Source organism: Colobus angolensis, unplaced genomic scaffold (assembly GCF_000951035.1).
Source record: "Colobus angolensis palliatus isolate OR3802 unplaced genomic scaffold, Cang.pa_1.0 Scaffold148, whole genome shotgun sequence".
Classification (NCBI taxonomy): domain Eukaryota; kingdom Metazoa; phylum Chordata; class Mammalia; order Primates; family Cercopithecidae; genus Colobus; species Colobus angolensis.
This window is the reverse complement of record NW_012114577.1, coordinates 2,800,172-2,816,990: the sequence shown is the minus strand read 5'-3', so window position 1 is coordinate 2,816,990 and position 16,819 is coordinate 2,800,172. Positions and strand designations below refer to the sequence as shown.

At 48.0% G+C, this 16,819-nt stretch overlaps 1 pseudogene; it reads left to right on the top strand.

Annotated features, from left to right (window-relative positions):
• Positions 1-16,819, top strand: part of LOC105507314 — a 47,726-nt pseudogene that overhangs the window by 23,227 nt on the left and 7,680 nt on the right.

Genomic DNA, 16,819 nt, shown 5'->3' with positions numbered 1-16,819 from the left:
TTTTGTATTTTTAGTAGAGACGGGGTTTCACCATGTTGGCCAGGCTGGTCTCAAACTCCTGACTTCAGGTGATCCACCACCTCGGCCTCCCAAAGTGCTGGGATTCCAGGAGTGAGCCACTGTGCCTGGCCTGCAAATTTCTGTTTCTAATTGAGCCAGCATTGTCCCCCAAAGGTTCACTGAAAAATCACTGACATGAAGTAGATTGATGAATAGGAGAAAAGGCATACACATTTATTTAACGTATATACACAGGAGTCTTCAGAATGAAGACCCAAAGATAGAGGGGAAATTGTGCACTTTTACTCTTAGGTTCAAGAAAGTATGGACGGTCATGTAGAAATATGACTGGACAAAAGGGTCTGATGGAATGCTAGACTTAGTGGGAAGCCCAGCAAGGCCTGTCTGCCTAGATTCTTCCTGGCATTCATGCAGCATTCCTTCCTTCTGGGTATGGGACAGGACCCTTTCTGGAATGGGGGTCTTATGACCTACAGTCAAACAAGATAGGTCAGATGAGTTCTTTACAGCCAGTTTTTACACAGAAAGGTGGAAGGAAAGCTAGAGTCATATTTTAGGTTTTATGGCTGGCTTTGGGGAAAAGGGGTTCTGGTTTTTATACCCGCCTTGGGGAAGAAGGATTCTGGTTTCTATTGCTGGCCTCGGGGAGAATGAGGGGCAAGAGATAGGAGGGCAGGAGAAGATCAGAGAAAAATTTTGCCTCTGAGGCTAAGCCTTCCTTTTGGAGTATTGTTTTCTGAGTCCCAACACTTGTTATTTGGAACAACTCATTAGAATGCAGAGACTGGGACTACGTCATGTATTAACATCTCCCAGGGAGTTGTCAGCCTCCCTCAGCAAATGCTTCCTGAAAGAATGAATGAACCAGTGAGCAAGTGTTGGCCATGCAAAGTCAGTAGTTTTCTGCCAACCCCATGAGTTCCATGAGGAGTCTCCAGAGATTCCTTGCAAAGAACTTGGTACTGGGGCATGTACTTATAATATCTCCTTCTTTTTCCTTCTATTCTATCATCCTGTGTCTTGTCCAGACTCTAGGAGTTCAGTGAGAAAGGAAAAAAAAAAAAAAAAACCACACACACAACACAAAAACCAGGAGAAAAAACCATTAAAAAAATCCCACTGCAGGAAGATTCTGCTGCCTCTAGACGTTAGGAAAACCACGGGCCTAATTCATTTGCTATGGTGGCTTTTTCATCCTCAGGACTGGTGCTGCCTGTGTAGTTCAGCCTGTGAAGACTCTCTTTCAAGTAGGCCAGCTGTGTGATATTCTGGGCTCACAATGTGCAGGGCAGATGTGGTGCTCCCTTGAAATGCACTTAATGGTGGTCACCAAAATCCAAAGGCAAACCCCCACAAAAATCTAACTTAAAAAAAAAAAAAAACTTTCTGGATATCAGTCCTCATCTGGATATTTCATCAGGATCCTGCGACATCTGGGGACCAGCAATGGAAAGAAGGGAAGAAACTTCCATATGTTGAGAGCCTATTATATGCTTGCATTGTGCTAAGCCCTTTCCCATATGTTATCTAATGTAATCCCCCATAAAAACCCTGCCAGAGTGGAATTATTCTTCTCATTTTACAAATAAGAAAACAGTAGCTCAGAGATGCTAAGTGACTCGCCCAAGGTCACATAGTAAGTGGGAGCTGCTGAATTTGAATCCAGACAGTGACATTATCAAGGGGTGGTTTGGGAGGCTTTCATTGTAACTGTCATCTCTAGCAGCCCCCTTCTCCACAATTATTCCAATAAACACACAATCTAAGTCGGAAAAGCCTGTAGAAGGTAAAAATGAAGCTTCAATATGTGCTCCCCTGCCATTTCCCTTTCATTGAGATTATTGCTGCCCCAAACTCTGTCTACACAGGCATTCTGGAGTCCATACTAAATCAAGATTTGTCTGGCTCCAAAGACCACGTTCTTTCCAACACAACCAGGATGCCTCTTCTCTTAGATTCCTACCAAGAAGATCTTGTCTTCTTGAAACCTTTACCTAGAAGAGCCAATGAATCAGTTTAGGATTTCCCTAATGGTGGCTGGCACCATAGGTTCCAAAATGTCACCAGCCAGCTCAAGGTCACAAGCCCTTTAAATGCCTCCGCACATCCCGGGGTGTACTGACACGAGGAGTCACGGTGGGTAAGCATCACTAGGTTGCAGAAGTACTGCACTAATGGTGTGGACGAGGGTTTCAATTTATTTGGAAACATCCACGGGCCAAGGTTCAGTTCATTTTAGGTTTCGACTAAGTCTTTCCAGGTTGTAAATGTAGAGAGCAGGGGTGTTTAAAGTGACTGTCCTGACACAGGCTGTTCCCTAGGGCCCACTCTAGCTTCCTTCTTGGAAGTGTGATGTGGGTCCAGGGTTCAGGCCAGCCATGGTCTTGGATTCCAGATGGGAGTTCATTTTGAGAGACCAAATGGTCATAAGTGAACATGTCATCATGGGCTAGCTGGAAAACACGAACACCAGCTCAGAGTCCAGGAATTCAGGACTGTAAATCCTTCTTCCTTCAAGGTGGTTCACATACGACTACTAGCAATGGACATTCATAGCTCTTGTAATTCACAGTATTTTCATGCCTGGGACTCTGTTTTGATCCCTGCAAGTACAGTGTTATGATACTCCTTTTATGGATGATGAATTGGAGACACCAAGACGTTCAGCGCTTCTTCCAAAGTCATAAAGCCAATGAGTTGTGAAGACGAGGGGCTCAGCCTTCTGATTTCATGCAAAGGGTTGATGTGACATTTTCAGAGCCTAGTTCTAGCTTCATTGTGCTGGAAAGTGGTCTTGGCCTGAGGACAGCAGGGTGCTTCAGAGTCCAGCCTGGTACCCTTTGGCAGCCACACACCCTCCTGTGAAGGCACTGCAAGCTCCTTGGGACGGAGATGTGTTCCAGGTGTGGGTATTGCCTCTAGAGAAAGGGTGGCTTCTTCTGGCGAGCCACATGCAAGGTGTCTCGCTGGCCACTGTGAAGTGGGGAAAGATGCCTGGAATAAGCCATGCTCTTTGCCAGCGCTGGAATCACCAACATCCTTGAGCTTCCTTCAGTCTGATGCAGAATCTGAGGACGTGGCCATCTCTGGGTGGTGTTCCAGGAAAGCAGGAAGTCTTCAGACCTGATTGTCTTCAGATTTCAGCCATGGGCTCCCTGGTGAGCCATCTCAGGGGTATAGGGAACATGGATGCCGCCCTGGAGGCAGCTCTCAGGTATGCATCCCCTGGTGGCCTGAGCCTCTCTGGGGCTGGTGGCTGAGGCTGGAGGGACAGGCGCTGAATGAGACTGTGTACCAGATTTCTCCCCTCTCCACACACCGGTCTTACCCAGGCAGGTTCAGGGGGTGCTCTGAGGGACAGTGTGCTGTAGGGAACAAAGAAACAGCATCCCCTTCTTCCTCTGAAGGTTTGCTGAAAAATCAACTCACAAAAGGAGATTAATTGGAATAAAGGCATACAGATCAATATGCACATGGGGGAGAACCGTGGAGTGATTACCCCACCATCTGCATCGAGGTATAGAAGCTCACATCCCATTTTACAGTTACAGAGAGAATGGGGGCTCAGAGCATGGCCCATACCAGGCTATGGTGGAACAGCAGGTTATGGTGGCAAGACAGATTATTGAGGGGAAGAAGAGGAGTCCTGGCTAACAAAGGTGATCTTGTTATGCAGATGAAATCCCACAGATAGCAGCCCTCAAAGAGAATAGATGATAATTCTTTTTCTTTTTCTTTTTTTTTTTTTTTTGAGATGGAGACTTGCACTGTCGCCCAGGTTGGAGTGCAGTAGTGCAATCTCAGCTCACTGTAACCTCCGCCTCCCAGGTTCCAGCGATTCTCTTGCCTCAGCCTCCTGAGTAGCTGAGACTACGGGCATGCGCCACCACGCCCGGCTAATTTTTCTATTTTTAGTAGAAATGGGTTTCACCATGTTGGCCGTGTTGGTCTCAAACTCTTGACCTCAGATGATCTGCCCGTCTTGGCCTCCCAGAGTGCTGGGATTACAGGGTTAATCCTTTTTTAGACCTTTAAACATGTCAGACTCTCAGTTAATCTTTCCTAGATCTGGACAAGGGAGGGTCTTAGACAAGGCCTGGTTGCATCTCTGCAGATGCAAATCTCCCCCACAAAAGACAGCTCTTCAGGGAACCTTCTGTTTGCTGGCTCTCTGAACAACCATCTCAAAATATGTCAAAGACCTATGTTTTCTACTGAAATATTTTTATTTCTTCCAGCGCAATCTGGGATCTCAGGGGCTGACAGCACGTAAGTTACCTGAAGGCGCGGCAAGCAGTGGTCCCTGCAGGCAGAAGCTACCTGGCGCCCCAGTGATGTGGGAGCCCCTCAGTTCCTGCGCTTCTTGCTGCCTGGGCACATGTCCCTGGAGGACGGCAGGCCCTCCTGGCCTCTCCCCTGTCTACTCTTCACCCCCAGGAGCTCTGCTTCTTGAGATAAGACCACCTCTTCCCTCCAGCCAATGTGGTGCTCTTCTGATCTCAAAACCTTGCACTTCCAGGGCTCAACATACAGTGAGTTCTCAAGATTCGGTAAATAAATGTACAAATGTCTCCCGTTAAAGCCACCACATTCAGTGGGGTAGGTCTTACAATCATTTTTCTGAGGAAGGGTGCTGTGCTGATGCTCTCAGTCTGCAAATTGCAGAGCTGGGAATCCAAAGAAGGTGCCTGCTCTCTGCCCCACCCCACCTCCCGCCCCGCCCCGGGCTGCCCCTCTCCTCCTCTGGTGTCAGCTCGAAGCATTGTTGGAGTCCCCAGGGGCCCAGATGCTTCCCTGTGTGCCCTGTCCCTGAGGTGCTCACCGTCTCAAATCAAGACACACAGCTGGGTGTGAGAGGTCAGGGAGCCCACGGGAATTTCAGGGGATGCCCTCAGCGGGTTTTGTGTGAGTAACGACTGGCTCACCTAGTCAGGCCTGGGACAAAATAGCACCTTCTGAAGGGTGACTGGCTGTTGTGCTGGCCTTGTGCTGGAAGAGGGCCTCTGAGAGCACAGGGAACTGCCCCTGGGCATTTTCTCACAATTGTTCCGTGAGTTAGAGGCTGGATCCCAGTAACCATGTGTGGCCACTCTGTCCTTCTTCAGGGAGAGATTCAACTTCCGGAGCCAGGGTCACCCCTAATGGCTCACTTCCCTTCCTTCCCCTGCCAGGATTTTCCCCCAGATTGTCTTGGGGTTGTCTCAGCCCTTACCACACCTCATCCTTCCCAGCAGTAGCCTCCCGGCCCCACACAGAGAGTTCCACTCTTTCCAAAGACTCAGCCCACATTTCGGGGTCTCCTGCACCCCCAAATGTGGGATTGGTAAGATGCGCGCTTCCTGACGTGGGTTTCTTCTTTCATTTGCAGTTAAAAACCATGACCACAAAAGAGACGTCCACAACTCGCTGTAATAGGCACTTGCGTAATAGGCTTGGGGACAGTGTTTGGGGGAACAGGATAGGGTGGCTCTGTTTTTCCAACAGTTGTGAGATGCATTTTGGTGAAGTAAGAAGGTTTTACAGGGTCCTCTAAGACAGAAGGGGTTTTCTGGGAGGGAAGTCGGTTTATCAACCTGCCTCCTCTCGTTCACCTGGTGCTATCTGCTGCTTTCCATCCTCTGCCCTCTGCTGAAGGGAGAGTTTGAACATCTTTAAGTCCTTTCTTTGCTTGGCAAGATGTGCTGTATTTATTCAACTTGGCATCAAGGTTAAGCATGTAGACCCTTGTCAGAAGCCAGACAGCGAGTGTTCAAATCCCAGCTGTGTCACTTACCAGCTCTGTGACCTTGGGGATGTGACTTTGCCTGCCTCGATTTCCTCATCTGTGAAATGGGGATAATAATAGTACTTACCCCATAAACGGGGATAGTAGTATATACTTCATATAATAAGGATTACATGCAAACACTTAATATACATAAAGCTCCTTTTTGTTTGTTTGTTTGTTTGTTTGTTTTTAGAGACAGGGTCTCAGTCTGTCATCCAGGCTGGAGTGCAGTGGTGAGATGCTAGCTCACTGCAGCCTTGACCTCCTGGGCTCAAGCAATCTTCCTATTTCAGCCTCCTGAGTAGCTGGGACAGCCTCCTGAGTAGCTGGGACTACAGGTGAATGCCACCATACCTGGCTATTTTTAAAACTTTTTAAAATATAGATGGATTCTCACTCTGTTGCCCAGGCTGGTCTTGAACTCCTGGCCTCAAGCACTCCTCCCACCTCAGCCTCCAAAGTACAGGGATTATAGGCATGAGCCACTATGCCCAGCCAAACAGCTCTTAAAACATACAAAAGCTCTTAAAATAGTGCCTAGCACTGTGTTTACCATTGTCACTATCTACTTGGATTCTCTGCCTGTTGGTCTCCACTTTGCATAATTATTTGTGGACATTTGAAATCGTCAAGTTCTCGAGAGCCAGTCAGGCTGATTTACCTCCAATGTACGTGTAACATGTTTTTTTCCTTTTCTGGAACTGAGCAACATCCTCCAAGTTTGTCCACTCTCCGGGTGTCTTAACTGCCCCCGGTAGAGAGGCATTTAGCAAACAGAAACAGATTACAGAGACCCTCGTGGCCACATGCAATTTGCAGTTGCTCTCAGGAGTGGGTGTGGTCACTTGTTCCCTTTAGCCATCATATCAGCTGCCTGGGTGAGAGGTCAGTGTGCCAAACGTTCCTGGTGGGAAATGACTTGGTTTCCCATACGAGCCCCGACCTTCACTGGCCTCTCCCTCTTACTCCCATTAACCACCGTGTGTGCCGGTCGCTGCTGCTGAACCCATCCACAGGGCCTGCCCAGCAAAAGACAATGACTTCTGCAGGGCTGGGGAGTCTGTCCTTGTGCAAACAACCGAATCTACCTGTGTGTGTGGCCTGTGCTGGGGAAACATGGGTGACTTGAATGATGTCAGACAATCAATGCAATTGAAATATGTCAAAAAGGGCTCTGTCAATGCCTCCGGCTCGTATTTACCTATAAAATGCGAGGCCAGCTTATGAACCAGAAGCATTTCATTCAACTGAAGTCATTTGAAAAGGAATATCTTTGGCACATCCTTGTGGCCCCTTCCCCCATTGCAGTGTCCCTGGCTGTGTGGCTGGCAGCTTGACTCTTGGTGAGTTGCAGCTGCATCTGTGCCCACCTTCTTACCATAGGAGTAGGTGCTTCTCCTTTGGACACCTGTGGCTTTGCACTGTAAAAGTGAAATATGGTGTGGTCCTGCAAGCTGCTTCTCCAGTGACGTGAAAAGCGTAAGAGAGAGGCTCTGGGAAAGGGCAGATACTGCAGGTGCAGTGATGCCAGCTGTCAAGGACGGTGCCCTGTGCCTGGGGAAGTACGTGCTGTAACTGGAGCTCCACCTTGGTACCCCACTGTTGGACCCTCCAAAGAGAGCTCTGACAGGTATAAAGTTTCATATGCTCAATTCCTTTACCGCTGGACTTGTGAGAATTGTATGAGGAAGGCCACTTTGAGGATAATATTCACGCTAGCAATAATGGCATGAAAAGCAACAGTAATAGTAGCAACCATTGTCAAGGTACCAGTTTTCATGCTTAATAGCACGATCATCTCATCTCAGCAACCCCGGAACCAAGCAAGCTCAGTGCTGTTCACCTTCATTTTGCAATTGAGATAATAGAGGCTCAGTTAACTAAAGTAACTTGTCAGGGGTACAAAGCAAGTATAAGTGGCTGAGCTGTGATTCAGATCCAGGCCCATCTGATGCCATAGCTCATTCTTTTCTCCATGACATCAGGAGGTCTCCTCCTCCCTTGTGTTGCTCAGAGTTCTGATAAGAATCAGATTTCTAGGTGAATCACAAGAAGGTGACCATTCTGGTTAGATAACAGGGGAACTGGGCCCATCATGGCAACAGACTCCTACGACTCATGCATCACGAGAAAGGGCTCCCTACAACTTTGACAGTAGGGTGCTTCTCTGTGCACCTCCTTGCTCCCCTCCCATGAGAAGGACTGTTTTTCATCCTCATAGCTATTATTTTTCAAACATCAGTTTTAATTTGGGGTACCCGCTCTCTTTGGGAGATTGCAAAAATTAAATCGTTTTTAAGCAACCCAACAACACTTCTGGGGTTTGTAATAAACTTGTGAAATTTGCGGAACTTGGTGGTTGAGGTTCTCTCCGTCCTACTTCCCTGGGGCCCCTAGGAGTTTTCGAGTTGGTTCTTCATGCCCTCTTGTTTGGAGCTGCTTTTGCCAACTGGGCCCAGCCACTGCATCGTGGACCAAGGAAGTGATGAACCCTGAAGCAGTCCAGGGTCTCTAGGAGAGCAACCCTCAAACCATGTTTCTGGCCCTGCCTTCCCTCTGTTATTCTGGGAAAAACCCGACCCTACATGGGTGGGAGGTCCCATCTGCAGAGACCAGCCTTATTTGTTTCCATAGGATTTGACTACTGAGGGGCACAAAAATACATATAGCCAACTTCCCCTTGGAGAATTCACTGGCCCCCCTTCCAGCAGATGACTCCAGGGTCCCTGGAAGCATAGGAACACACTCCAATGGACGACACTGTTTCCTCTCATCTGCAAAAGAAGATCCTCTCCACTCACAGAAAACAGCAGCAAGATGGTTTCCAGGCACCAGCTGTCACTGGGCTTGTACTGTCACAGTCCAAGCTGAGCACACAAGGCAGGGTGTGTTTCTGACTCCCCTTAGCTGGAAGCTCAACTTCATGTGGCCACGTCTTAGATGGTGTCAAGGCCTATAGGGTAAACAGAACTCTCTGAGTCACTTTTCCCTGCTGTTCAGGACCTTTGATATAACAGAGAGGGCCATTGGCTCCATAGGGGCATGATGGGGAAGAAGGGGCCAGGAAGGCACTTTGCCTTTGTGTCTTCTCCTTGGTATCTGGCGGGCAGCACCCCTGTATTTTTCTAATCCTATTAGCTAAGAATCTGGAACCTGGGCCAGAGGCCTGCATTCTAACCCTGTCTCCAACCTTTCTCTACCATGGATACGCCCTGTACTTTCCCTCATCTGTACAGTGGAGCTAATAATCGTACCTACCTCATGGAACTATCATGAGTCTTAAATGAGAGTTAACACGCATGAAGTGAAGTTCTTATACCTGGCAGATAGTAAATGTGTATTATCAATTTACACTATTATTTGACTATATTTCTACTATATAGAGCAACTATTGCCTGGTCATACATCCTAACAAACTGTGGTGACAGACAGGTAACTGTCTCAGTGCCTGGTGAGACTCAGAGACAAAGGATACCACTGACCATCAACAGAATAATGCCTCCTAAAGATGTGTAGACCCTAATCCCTGGAACCTGGGAATGTGTTAGGTTACATGGCAAAGGGCAAAGGAAGGCTGCAGGCGGCCTGGTCTCTTCTGCAGCTGCTTTCTAAAACTCCAGGACTTTCTTCCACCAACAAATTCTTTAGGTTTCATTAGAGTTACGAGGCTGCTAGCATCTGCAACAATAGAAAGAGCATATACTATTTGGGATGCGTGTGTGGCTTATACAGCTCCCAACCCGTTCAGGAGTCTTAACACATTGTGCTAAAAGATGCTGAAGGCTGGGTTTCCATTTCCCAAACAATTCCATTCTCTTTAAGAAAACTGGCAATAATGATAAAAAACATTACAGCCAAGTGGAGTCTTGCCTGAATCCCAGGCCCTGCCACATTGCCCGCTGGTTCTATCAGCAGCCAGTGATCTGGAAAGGCTTCCCCAACATCAAGGAAGCCGGATGCTCCCCCGCGCAGTGATGGGTTCTAGGCCATTTTTGCTGCCTTGGCCTGGGGGTTTACCATCCTCAGAAGCTCCCAGTGCCTGGAGATGTCTCACATCCTGGCTGAGCCTGCTCCCTTTACCAAACAAGGTCAGGATTTATAACTGCTTTCGTGGTGACATCTGGCTCATTTTCCTCAAGTCCCCTCGCCACTCTTTATATATATATATGTGTGTGTGTATATATATATATATCTTTCATCTAAAGCCATTTCGTGTCAGGTCAATTCCTTCTCTCTCTCTCTCTCTTTTTTTTTTCCTAGTTGTTTGTTTAGCCTTTGGAGATGGAGAACGAGGTGTAAGAGGACTCACTACCCACAGCTAGTGACTTGGGTTAGAAGTGAAAGCACTTTTGCCGGGCCCTGACTTATTTATTTATTTTTGGCCACAGAACCACAAGGCTTGGTCCCCAGCGAGCCGCCCGAGGACATCTTGTGGCACCATCTGTTTGCCCCCACCCACCCCCACCAACCGCCAGGCTGCGATTGTTGGTGGTGGTGGTGTTTTTTTCTTTTTTTTTTTTAAGTTTTTGTTGACTTTATAAATTCTGTAGCTCTGTGTTTTTTAGACTCGGCTTGCTCATGTAAACGCAAAACCAGGACAAGCAGAATAAACAAAGAGAGGCTGGCAGAAGGCTGGGTGTGTCGCCTCAGGGCTACAGATGTCCTGGGGCCACACTTAGGAAGGCCCCCGAGTGCATGCAGGGCGCTGGCCAGAGTGCCTTAGGATGCATCTAAAAACTTCTCATTGCCTCAGGGTTTAAAATAGCCACACTTCCTGCCCCTCAGAGAGGGTATGCACAGAATGTGGGTGACTCACCGTCCGTGGTTTTCGATGTGTCTGTCATAAGGAGGTATCATCAAAAGCCCGGCCTGTTTCAGATGTTCTTTTTTCCACCCTCAGCCATGCAGTGCTGGGAGAGCAGAATGCCTGAAACCAGCGTTTGTTTTGAGCGCAGAAAGTGAAGGCCGAATCAATTGTGCCGCAGCAAGTAAAAACTGAATGCGCGAGGGGGAAAAAAAAACTGCAAACAGTGTGAAGACCGAGTTTCAAAGTTCTTGTTTTCAAAAAGTTTAATTATATTTCAACTAAAGCCAAACTGTCAAAACACGGGAGAGTGATCTGCCTGCTTTGAAAATGCATTAGCCTTCTTATGTAAAAGCCAATAATTGATATCCAAGACGAAACCAGAGCTGTGCGGGTTGGGGGAAGAAGGAAGACAGCCTCTTAGAACTGCGCAAACGACACTTTCCTATCAACCACGTGCAAAGCTTTAGATCTAAGTTTGTGACGTGGGAAATTGGAGAGGAGAACAAAGGCAAAGCTGAAACGCTCCGTGAATGGAGAGGGTTTGCAATATCAGGCCTGGTTTACGAGACGTGTGGGCCCAGGGCACTGTGAATTAGAATTTACATAAGCGAGAACCTGGAAGAGATCCTCAAAATTCTCAACAGCCTTGTAAGTAACAGCAGGCTGTGCCTTCTTCCTCCTGAGAAATGCCAGGGTGTGTCTGGGCTGCCCCCAGGGCCGGGCTAATGCCTGGGCCCTCTCCTTGCTTCCTGCTCAGCTGGTTTTCAGGTTGTCTGGTTGTCTTTTTTTTTTTTTTTCCCAGACTTCACTCAGCCACTTCCTCCAAAAATGGACCCTCGGTGGCTAAGTCTTTGCCCTCTTCATCTCAGTTCCCATTCCTGCCTCTCCTTCAGGAGATCCCATTCCTGTGATCTCCTAGAACTTTCTAGTTTCTAGCACAGAGATTCTTAATCGTCTTCTTTTGATGGGCTGAGAAGTACGTGTATTCTTAAACCACTCTCAGATTAAATTAAGCTTGCACTAAATAAAAAATACTGATGGAAGCCATATAACACGTATTTGGGATAGAGCCAGAGCAGGCATCGAACAGATCATGACAGTTTGAAGAGAGTATCAAAGGGCTGGGAATGACTGGCCTACTGCCTGGGTCCCCAAAGGCAGCCACCGTTTCCTTCTTGGGCCAAGCCACTAGCTTCTGGGAGTACCAGGTTCCTCCAGCGTCTCTGTCGTTTCCCCTTGATTGCTGATCTTCAAAAACAAGCCCAGGTACCTATAATGTGAATGCTATCACGCTTTAGAACCCTTTCTTCGTCTACCCTGCTGACATGAGACAGCCGTCTTTCCCCCAGTGTGGCTGATCCCCACAAATCTGATACATATCCTGTAGCCCAGTGTCGGGTAGAATGGACTTTCTGGTCTACCGTCTAGGACCCTCTGATGACCTTGGAAGAGAGCTGCCAGATAAAATACCGGATGCTTAGTGAAATGTGAATTTCAGATAAATGACACATCCTTTTTTTAATGCAAATATACCTTAAATGTTATAATAAAAAGAAGGTCCCATGCAATATTTAGCGCATGCTTACACTAAACAATAATATGTTGTTTATCTGAAGTTTGCATCTCACTGTGCATGCTGCATTTTTCTTTGCTAAATCCGACAGCCCTTCTGGAACCTCTTGCATTTCGAATGAATGTGGGCTCCACAAGCCATGCATGAGAGTGAGTTCTAAAGGGACTGGGAGCCAGACTGGGGCTGTGTTCTCCTTGTGAGGTTCTCATTGGTGCAACCCATCATGCCAGTCATTCTCATTCCTGCTCCATGCCTGGGGTGCTCCGTTCACACCTCTGTCAGCGTGCTGGTGATCACCGTTATGGCTCTAGATCTAAGACAGCCATGACAGTAGTTCTCAGCTTTTCGGGCTGAGGCTATGTTTGCTCATCTGGGGGCCTGGCACACAGTAGGTACTCAATATATACATAAGCAGAGCTGGTGGCATAGGAAGCAGAAAGCTGGCACCGGGCTTCCTCAGGCCATGTCCAGACAGCAGAGCCACCCCTTTGACCATCTCCAAATGTCTGGGAAGCCAGCGGAAGCCACCGCACGGCTCACACACATAATGATAGCTTTCTCCTTTCTTATCCCAGACAGTTTGGATGCTTAAAAAATTGCTTGGGGGAATCAGCAGAGGGTGAGGGAAGCTCAGACACCAGCCGCGAAGGAAAACAGGAAAGAAGCAGCTCTAATTAAAAGCAGCCAGCTCCCAGCTCCCTCTGCAGGGCTGAGGGTCCTGCTGGGAAGGGGAGGCTGTCCCCCTCACCCGCTGGCGCAGGGGGCAGGCGGCCTGCACAGACCCTGCAGATGAGCCCGGGGGCTCTACAAAGAGGAGGGTCAGGGTTTGGTCGAGCCCTCTCCACAAGACGCCCCTGCCCTCACACCTCTCCTAAGTTCCTTCCTCCCCCACCCAGGCTCGGTGCTCAGGTCCACAGCGTGCATCATCTGAGGGGCTCTGCAGAGCCACCTTCTGTTTCTTTCATCGCAGAGAGAAGAGCCTCCTTTCAAGTTCTCTAACACTTGCTCTCAGCACACAGCATTTATTGTTAAGTGCTGTTGTTGGCCCCTGTATTTCCAAGATATTTATGCAACAATATATACATTAGGACACAGCCACTCTGTGAAATAAGTCAGTAGTACCCCGTTCATTTTATAAATCCAAGGGAAAGCCCAGAGACGGTGAACAATTGGGCCATGGTCACACAGCAAGCCACGCATTTGTATAAGACATGCGTGGTAGGTGCAATTGAGGCACTGGAGAGACAAGATGAAAAAAGACACTGTTCCTGGTAAAACGGTAAGGAATTCAGACACATCTTGAGCCAACAGGTATACAGTGGGGAAAGAAAAGAGATGCTGCATGAGAGAATTAATCACGTGCAGAGAAGTAAGGGAGTCATTTTGCTAGGGAGCAAGGGTGTCAGGGAGCATGGATAGGACATAGTGGCGAGGCTCCAGGTCAAGCAGCCTGTCAGTGCTGAGGTTAGGCCTCCGAGTAATGGCAAAGAGACATCAGACAGATGGTGCTGGTCAGAAGGGCCAGCTGGCCTGGGGGACGTGTGGTAGGGAGAGGGGAGCAAGGGTTACTGTGCAGAACACCTGAGTGCAGTGTTGCCTCTGGCATTCACAACATTTGGACAAGGGATCTCAAACTCTCTGGGCCCACGCCTGAGTTTCTCAGCTGAAACTGACGGGGACTGGATTTGATCCTCTAAGAACTAACATTCCAGGATTCATCGTGAAGCCATGAGCCCTCCAACCATGGTCCATTGCATGGATCCAAACATAGCCCACTTCAGGCTCAGCATGGTCCATGGAGATGAGCATTCAATGACTCACTGCTATTTACTGTGCACCTCTTATGTAGTTGGCACTGTGCTGAGCCTAGGGCATCAGTAGAGCAGAAGCAGACACTGTTTGGGTGTCCTGGCAGGGACTGGAGAAAACTAGCTGCAGACAATATTCATCTCTGCACCAAGTTCTTCATGGTGTCTGCACTCTTGCTCACCATCGCTTCTGCACTATGGGTGAGCACAAAGCGATTTCTGGGTAATTTCAGACACACAGCTTCAGCAGGTTCACACTTTGATCTCAGCAAAGTTGCATTCTGCTGCTGTGGCGCGCTCAGCTCCTCCTCAGGGCGTGGGAGTCGATGTTTAAGTAGATCAGAGTAAGTGGTACCCTGCTGAAGAGGTTTTTCCAAAGCCTGTGGTCAGTCACTGAGGGGCAACGTCAGGAGGGGCAGGTTCACCCCCCAACAGACTCACCCACCAGCCAGCCAGCTCACTGTCGATGGGTGGGTGAGGTCTCTCTCCCTTGAAAATGTCTGTAGCACCCAGAAGAGGCCCTGTTTAAGGTGAGTGCTCAGAAAACTCTGTGGTGATCAAGAAAGAGTAGTTGAAATAAGCATTCCTATGTTGATATTTGATGGAAATGACTCAAAGAAGTATTTAGACCTTTGGGGAAAAGGTATTCTTTAGACCCTGGGATGTGAGGCAGAACCAGAGAGAGGCAGAAGAGCCCAACGGCAATGGCGTGGGGCTGGGACTTTCCCTGCTTTGTTTGGTGCATTAGAAGGCAAGATCACAACTAAGTTCCTCACGATCAGAATAGCTGGCCCGGGGATCAGGTATCCCAGTTAACCGGGGCAGAGTCCCATTCCCCACTGTTGTCCTTGCCTAATTATGAATTGTTTCCCTTTCATTCTCGGAAGTGCCATTGTTTGAACAGTGTATTATATGGTCACACTTGAAAAGATAAACCAGATGACTACTTCGAAATCTCAAATAACTAGGATAGAGGAGACAAGCGTCAGAAAGAATGATGCCCACCCAGGTCCTGTGACGTGGCCTAGAGCTGGCCACTTCAGTGTAGCAGTCTCTTTCCCAGAAGCTCAAAGTGCTTCTCAGTTAGGACTATTTTCATCAGTTCTTACCCCTTCCCAATGTCAGGTTGACACTAAAGTTCTGGCCCTTAGAACAAAGATTTTTCAAACCCCAAGTTGCCGTGCACACTTTGGAAGTCCTTTTTGTTCCTGCAAAGTATCTGTCCCTGCCTTTCCAGCAATTTCTTTGCATATCTCATGATCTGAGTGCTCTGAAGAGTACATTTTATGGGGGAGAGCTGCACAGAGCTATCTCAGAATTACTGCATCTGAAGGAGGGTCAGGGGGTCCTGGGAATGTGGTAGAGAGGACCCGGACTTTGGAGTCGTGGAGGTCTTAACTCCAATTCTGCCACTCTGGCCGCATGACTAAAGGCCTGGATTTCTCGTAAGTAAAATGCACATATGGCTGATGAGAGAACTAAACCAAGAAACGAAGTAGGGTGACCAACTATGCCAGTTGTTCAAGACTATCCTAGTTTTAGCTCTGAAAGTCCCAGGAAATCCCTCTGACCAGGCACACTGGGATGGCTCATCATCTTGAATGCTGCCTGAGATTTACTGACTACTGAGTAAATTTTAGTTCTCTCCCTTCTTTCTGCAAAAAAAAAAAAAAAAAAAAAAAAAATTGCATTATTAATGGTGAAATTTAAGAGATAGTGATAGATTAGTTAGTGGTAGAGCTATTTGTGGGTGCAAGGTTTTCTTAAAGCACTTAAAGTAGGGTGCACTCCCTACTCTACTGGCCAGGTTGGCTGTGACTCCACTGGTGAAGAGAACTGGCCACAGACTCTGGGAATCCAAAAGCACTGAATCCACCTATGTGTCTCTGGTGTGGATCTTATCATTTCACCCTTTCCTGTCGTCCATAGAACTGAACTGGCCTGGAGACTGAGATGTGCTGATGCATCTCACGATGGGAAGCACGTTCTTCCTGGAGAGCAGGGAGTTCCATGCCAGGCATTACTCCATGCCCTAGGGATGCAGCAGCCATCAGAACCCTCTCCCTTCCATCTCGGAGCTTATAGTCTAGGGGGAAGATAAACAACCAGCCAGTAAATAATCAGGTACTGTAAGGGCAGGAGTGCTAGGTAGCTGAAGAGCTGGAAACTGAATTAGGAGACTGCTGGTGATAAGAGTTGCTATTCTAGTCTAGATAGGATCATCCGGGAGCACTCTCTGAGGGGGTAGCATTTCGAATAAGCCATGTGATGATTTGTGGGAAGCAATTTCTAGCAGAGAGAACACCCAGGGTCAGGGTCCCAAAGCAGGACCTAATCAATGTGTTTGCGGAAAAGGCAGGAGTGGGCACGCATAGAGGATGTGAGGCCAAGTGAAGGGCCACTCATACAGCCCACGGTGTCTGAGTCCATCTGTGCTGCTGTAATCAAATACCTGAGACTGGGCAATTTATAAATAATAGAAATTAGGCCAGGTGCAGTGGCTCATGCCTGTAATCACAACACTTTGGGAGGCCGAATGGGTGGATCACTTGAGGTCAGGAGTTCGAGACCTGCCTGGCCAACATGGTGAAACCCCTGTCTCTATTAAAAATACAAAAATGAGCCAGGCCATCATGGCGCATCCTGCAATCCCAGCTACTTGGGAGGCTGAGGAGGAGAATCACCTGAGCTCAAGAGGTCGAGGCTGCAGTGAGTTGAGATTGCGTCACTTCTCTCTAGCCTGGGCAACTGGAGTGAGACCCTATCTCAAAAACGAAAACAAAAACAAACCAAAAAAGAAGAAGAAGAAGAAGAAGAAGAAAGAAGAAGAAGAAGAAGAAGAA